This window comes from Balaenoptera ricei, chromosome 6 (assembly GCF_028023285.1).
Source record: "Balaenoptera ricei isolate mBalRic1 chromosome 6, mBalRic1.hap2, whole genome shotgun sequence".
Lineage (NCBI taxonomy): Eukaryota > Metazoa > Chordata > Mammalia > Artiodactyla > Balaenopteridae > Balaenoptera > Balaenoptera ricei.
The window spans coordinates 40,158,508-40,165,902 of record NC_082644.1 but is presented as its reverse complement, the minus strand read 5'-3'; the positions used below and the strand labels follow the sequence as shown (position 1 = coordinate 40,165,902).

The 7,395-nt window shown below is 39.7% G+C and overlaps 1 pseudogene; it reads right to left on the bottom strand.

Annotated features, from left to right (window-relative positions):
* Nucleotides 1-2,659: 2,659 nt before the first annotated feature.
* Nucleotides 2,660-2,970, bottom strand: LOC132367737 (ATP synthase subunit g, mitochondrial-like; annotated as a pseudogene).
* Between the last annotated feature and the right edge of the window lie 4,425 nt (nucleotides 2,971-7,395).

Below are 7,395 nucleotides of genomic sequence, written 5' to 3'. Positions count from 1 at the left end.
TTCCTGCTGAGGTCTTCACACTATTCCAGGTGGTCCTCATTGGCAGGATCCAAGACCGCCCCATACCTGCTTGTCCTCTCACTACATTTTGCCTACCACCCTTCACCTGCACAAGGAGAGAATGTCAGATGCTTGACAAAATGGAAGATGGGGCATTTTCAAAAGTTTTAAGACCATTTGAATTCAATCCAGTTATTATTATTTTAATTATCTCATACATTGCTGTTGGGGGCAATACCTATTAAAAATAAAAATGCATAAGCCCCTTGACCTAACAATTTCACTTACAGTACTTTGTCCTACAGATATGTTCATAGAAGTTTGCAGACTAGTCATTGACATGTTCTTTGTAAAGCAAAAACTGGAAAGAACAGGAAATGTATCCATACAAGGTTATATTATAGAATCCTTAAAAATAAATAAGGTATGTTTTGTAAGAAATAAACTCCAAAATATATTATTAAGTGAACAAAAGTAATTTGGAGAATAATGTATGTAGCATGCTACCATTGAATTGTGCTGGAATTTTTAAGGAGCATCTATACATATATACTTGCAAATGCATAGACTATATCTGGGTGGATATATAGCAAGCTGTTAACACAGGTTGCTCCTGAGAAGGAGAATTGGAGGTATGGTGGTCAGGGATGAGAGGACAACCTACCTTTTACTGTATATAATATACTATTTTGTATTTTTGAATTATTCTTTTACTATGCATATTACTTTAGAAAACTATTCATTTATTTTGAAAAATCATTCTTTAAACAAAAGAAAAAATCTTATCTGAATATTAGACCTCCTATGATTAATATTTGGCTTCTGTAGCATTAGACATCTGCAACCTTAACTTGTGAATATTTTTTTCCACAGTGATTGAGAAGGATAGTATTTACAGTATAATTAATAGATATGTACAAAAAGAAAGTTCACTATATTTTGAGCATAATGAGTTTGGGTTGTCAGGAGGATAGGCAGATGCCAACAAGCAGTTGGAAATGTGGACTCCAGCATTAGTCAAGACCTAAGATTGGTAGAAAAGATTGAGTAAAATTTCCAAAGGAGCAACGTAAAGAGAAGAGAAATGAACCATGGGCATAACCAAAGGGAGTACTTACTTTTGGGGTCAGAAGGAGAAAGAGGAATCAGAGAATGAGAACAAGATCTTAGAGTGAACACATTATGAAAAATCATGGAAGAAGATAATATGAAGAAGTAAGAGTTGTTGATGGTGGCTGGCTGTGGAGAGTCTGAGGAGGATGAAAACCGAGAAAAAGCTGTTGGATTTGATCCTTCAGTGGTTATCAAGAGAGAATTTTTTGCACATGATGAGGATGCACATGGTTAGATGGTGAGGAAATGGAGGCCCTGATAAAGGAACTTGGTAATGAAGGGAAGGAGGGAGGAGCAGGAATGTATTAGTTCAAGGTGGGGTAGCCTGGTGAGTGGAGGTGATGTGTGTGTGTGTGTGTGTGTGTGTGTCTGTGTCTGTGTGTCTGTGTGTATTAAGATGGGGAGCACTTCAAAACATTTATACATTGGCAGGAAGAAGTCACAGAAGAAAGAATGAAGATGTAATGAAATGTGGTCAAGTTGAGGGGATTATTGGTGGAGTAAGCCCCCAGAGAATGGATGAGAATGAGGGACACGGAGGGAGCTTTCACTCTGAGATAGAGGAAGACCGCTTTTTTTTAAAATACCAATCACATCTATTTATTTCAGGACATAATATGCTATTTAGACCCATGGATGATACTAAGTTTTAATCCTGTTTATATATTTTATTTTGCAAGGATAGGTTCTAAAAATCATAAGACTGAATAGATTAATGATATAATATGTATCAAACTTAGATTTAAAATGTAGATCATGATTCTCATTCACTCTGTCCTACTGCTAAAGATGTTATAAATATACACATTTATAAGACCAGCTTGCTATTCTCGCTTGAGGAGACTATATTCAAGTTGATAAGAAGTACTCTAACATTTATAGACATAGCTGTTATCAAAAGGATCTTTCTGTGATGTTTACAAGGAGAAACAGTCCAAATTTTATTCTTTATGACTACTGAGATGATTTAACTACATCATATACTACAGCATAATATATTTAAACCAGGAGTTCCCTGGTGGTCCAGTGGTTAAGACTCCATGGTCCCAGTGCAGGGGGCCTGGGTTCTATCCCTGGTCAGTGAACTAGATCCCGCCTGCAGCAATTAAGAGCCCACATGCCGCAACTAAAAGAGCCCGCATGCTGCAACTTAAGAACCCACATATCACAACTAAAGATCCCGCGTGCTGCAATGAAGACCCAGCACAGCCAAATAAATATATAAATAAATATTTAAAAATATATGTATGTTTCAAACCATCAAATTAAAATGTTATCCCCATATATACACGTACCACAATGTTACGTTTGCACATATCCTTTCCAATTTCAGGCTAAGCAAAGACATACATTTAGAGCTGTATTAATGTATCAAAGCAAAAGACAACCCAACTTAGTACCAAGAAATATTGTGACCGTCCATGTAGCGTTTGATAGAGAAAACACTGATTTTGACATCATTTTAATCAGGTAGCAGTCTGGTCACATATGGTCCAAGGACACTCAAATAATAAAGCAAATATAATCACATGTTAAAGTTTGGTCTTCAAACACTATAGCCAGCAATGCCACACTTGCCTATGATCTTGCCAACATAAAATCACATTCACACCTCAGTGGCCACCAAACCATTCAGCAGAGCTTCCTCAACTGTGAGCTGTTTGAAGCTACTAGTTTGAGCACTAATGACTATTTCTTAAAACCTCTGAATAGGAGTAGGGATCTCAGCAGGGTTGGAGGAACCAGCTCAACACTGACCTAGTGCCAAAATGTGGCCAGTCAAGGCTTCATGTAAGTCACAGCAGCACTGACCAGGGCTTGAGCCTTCTCTGTGAGGTTATGAACAAATAGGGCCATGGTTCTATGACAGAAAAATCTCACCCAGAACTAGAGGGCCACCACTTTCTCTGTGACAGTAGTGACGGAAGGGAGGATGGGGGAAAAGACAAAGAAGTGGTGTTAATGTGGAAGCATGTCCACATTTTGAATAAAGAAATAAACAAGATCACCTGCAGGAAATAAGGAGACCTGAATAAAAGGGAATTTTACATATATAGAATAGTCTTATAAAAGTTATAATTAGTGAAGATGCAGGGGACTTCCCTGGTGGCACAGTGGTTAAGAATTTGCCTGCCAGTGCAGGGGCCACAGGTTCGAGCCCTGGTCCGGGAAGATCCATGGAGCAACTAAGCTCGTGCGCCACAACTACTGAGCCTGCGCTCTAGAGCCCGCAAGCCACAACTACTGAGCCCGCGTGCCACAACTACTGAAACCCACGCACCTAGAGCCTGTGCTCTGCAATGAGAAGCCCACGCTGCAACTAAGAGTAGCCCCTGCTCGCTGCAACTAGAGAAAGCTCGCGTGCAGCAACGAAGACCCAATGCAGCCAAAAATAAATAAATAATTATTAATTTTTAAAAAAAAGAAGAGATGCAGGAGTTCTTTTCTTAATTTAGCAAAGCAGGTGGTTTGCAGCATCATGACACAATGGAAAGAACATTAGCTTTGGGGCCGCAAAGACCTGAGTTTGTGTCCTGGCTTTACTCCGTTTTAACAAGTTACCAAACTATTCTTTCTCAATTTCTTCACGGTAAAATGGGGACAACAGTACCTATTTTGTCAGATAGTTATGCAGATTCAGTGATAGGACATGTCAGTTAATTTCAGTTCCAACAAACATTTATTAATCTCCTATTGTGCACCTAGTACTCCACTAGGTGTGTATCTTGGAAGAGTTTGAAGTCTAGGGGGGAATTCATTTCTCCTTCATTCTCTTTTGGGACCAAAAAAAATCAACTTTTGCAGAATTTGAGGGGACTTGCTAGTTACTTCCCTGTGTGCTTTTAAATACTAGATGAGATGCCACCTGCAGGTGTTTTTCCAGTCTTCCTGGATTTAGCCACTAATGCTGGATGAGCCACTTCTCCAAGGCACTGTCCCTGCTTTTATGACCTCTTGCCCTCTGGACAGTGGGCTTGGCAAAGCGAACCCTTTGCAGCTGCCAATCATGAGGCATGAGTGGCCTTGGACTACTGACCCCTTCAATGGTGATTCAGCCTGTCTCAGTCTTATCTCTGTAATAAGCGTGATGTGTATTTTTTTCCTGTCTCCTTTTTGTTATTGTTGTTAGCAGCTAAATCTATGGTTGTTTAGCTTCCAAATAGCATCCTGGTGGGAAATGGTTCCAGACCGAGGACCTGAGAACAACTGACCACAATCGTGAACAGTAATGAAATCCATCCATTTGTAATCTCTGTTACTTTTAGGGAGAATAAGTAAAGACATGCGTCCTTGATTAGGTAGATTGGAATTAATTGTAATGATTGGGCTTGGAGTGTGAGTCCAGAGAAATATTAAATTCTAACAGAAGTGCTTTGGCAAAAGGATTATAAATTAAAGGTTTAATATGCGTACTCTAGTTGCTTAAGTGATTGTAACATCGTTTAAGCATTTAATGATAGTAAAATTGTTCCAGTGTCCTCTGTGATTTGTGATGAGGATCAGAACATCTAGATCAGAACTGAAGCTCATCACCAAGGAAAGGACAACACATTCTCACCAATACCTGGATTGTGTAATAGACATCTTTCCCTTCTTTAGTTCTTTTCCAATGTGGCAGAGCATTTATAACCTTATGTTGGATCAGTAAGGATTAGGTTGGCTCCATTTCTAGGACCATGTAAATACCAACCTTTCAAAGTTGGCAATAGGAAGTTCATAGATGTATCTTTTTCATATACGTGGCCTCTCAGATCTCTCAGGCAGGCCAATTTGTTTTCCACAGGACTGATCTATTTTCCTAGTTGTCAGCCTTGTATGAGAATTATTGCTGTGTCATGGGCATCAATAGAGTGTTCCAGCTGACCTTTTATTAGGCCTTTGAGGAAAGATGGAAAACAACAACAACAAAAAACGATTGGCAAGTGCCAAGGTACTATCAGAGATTAACAACAATTTTCTCTGGACATTTTGTGATTCTGTTAAAATAAAAACAGACCAGAAATTACCATGTTTTGAGTGAGATAATGCACCAAAGGCACTCACTCAACACAGAGCCAGGACTCAATAAGTGCAAGCTCTTATTACCATTATTTGGAATGAATGTCACCTATTTCCCCCTCTTTTTCCCACTCTCACAAACATCTTTTACTCTGAACCTCAGTGGTATGAAGGTAAACAACATTCATTCTCTTTGCTGAGAACAGGCTGTCCTGTTGTTGAAGGTGATAGAACAGTCAGCAGCCCTGGAAGCCCTATTCCAGATTCCAGGTAATTTTGCTGGGTCAGGCCAGCCTTGCAAACTGGCAGCTATCTGGAAGATTGGGGTCATGTTCTGCATTGGCCTGCCCTGGGAAATTGCTACACACAGCCAACAATCTTCTCTGGCATTAAGAAGTCAAGAGTAACACTTAACAACATTCCTTTAAACAATGAACTCATAAGCCAGAACCTAAATGCTGCACTAACAAGGGAGCCAGCTTTTGGATAGTCAAAGGCATTTTGTCAAAAGCATCATTATTCCGGCCAAGCTAGGGCTGCTACATATATGGTTCTGTTCAGCTCAGCTCACCTTGTAGATAGGAGAGAATTTGGAACTTTTGTAGTTACTAAATCAACTCTTATTTCAATGCAGATAGCTCCTTGTTCTAAATAAGGTCCTTTATATTATTGTGCTGCAGACTTGGCATTTCTAACTGCCTGATGGACATTTCCACTTGGATTTCCAGCTGTTGACACCTATTCCCAACATCCTTATTTCTATCTATGCTCTCACCAATATTGAGAGACTAGGTATGTAATGGTTAAGAGTGAGGGCTTGGGAGGCTGACTGCCTGGGTTCAATTCCCTGCTGTGCTGCTTACTAGGTGTGTGGCCTTGGCCAAATTATTTGACTTTTTTGATGCCTTAATTACCTCATCTGTATAATTGGGATAATAATAACACATTCCTCATCAAATTGTTGGAAGCATTGGGTTAAAGTGCTTAGACCAGTGCCTGGCACATAGTCAGTGTTTGTATCAGTTTGGGTGTGTTACGTTGCAAATAACAGAACGGCAGTTAATGGTATGGTAGGCAAAAAAACATATTTAATTATCTTTCATAACTAGAATTCTAGAGGTGGGTAGTTCTAGGTTTGGTGCAGCAGTTCAGTGGTGCCACCAAAGACCCCACTTCTTCCTACCTTCCCCTCTGCCATCTTTAGCATGCTGGCTTTTCATCTCCATGGTTATCACATTGTGGTCACCAGGTGTTGCAAGTCCGGGTGTCACATCTGCATTCAAGGAAAGAAGAAGGGAGAAGGGCAGGGTCAGCATCCACCGTCCCTTTCATCAGGAAAATAACAGCTTTCCCAGGAGCCTCACAAAGGACTTATCCCTACATCTGATTGCCAAGAATAAGTCAGAGGTCCACCCTTGTCTGTGAAAGAGGCCAGGAAAGAGACCATCTAGTTTCTAGCCTCTGTAATGAGAGATGAGCGCAAAAGAAGAGGGTTGGGCGTGGTTGTTGAGGTAGCCTGGCCATAGTGACCGCCGCAGTGATTATTACATGTTAGCTGTTATTGTTATTATTATTGAAGTTCCTTAAGTTAGAAATATTGAAGTTATTTTTCATTCTTCTTCTTCTTCTCTAGCAAACACTCAGTCACCAAGTTTGGTGATTCCTCCTGCTTAGTGCTTTCCATGTCCATCCCTTCCTTTCCCTTTATGCTATTCCTAGTGTTTCTGGTTTTTATTATCTCAAGAGTGGAGAAATGCAGCAGCTTTCGTTCTGTATCTTTGATCTCCAGTTTCTCTATGCTCTGCTCCATCTTGCACTCTGCTAGATGAATCTTCATCGGATACTTCTATCATGACATCTTCTTGCTTCAAACCCCACCATCCCTCCCTATTGTCTACAATACTGATTCTTAACCTTCATTGTGCATTAGAATTACCTGGGACGCTTGTTAAAAATCAGATGTCTCTTGAAAAGCAGATGCTGAGTTTACAAATAATATATCCTCAAAGCACTCACAGTATAATGGGAAAGGCAAGTAAGATAATGATAATCGAGGGTATTGTCATTTATTTTCTATGCCACTCATTTGGCCTATTAAATGTACTGCTTTACGTAAGATCCAGTATTAGTTATCTTTTCATGTCTACAAGTCTTAGCTCTTCCAGTAGACCAGAAATTCCTTGAAGGCAGAGATTATATAATACAACTTTGATGTTCTCATTAGTCCCAAATATTCAACAAAACATATGTTGAAGAATCAGTGGCATTCATACAAAATATTTA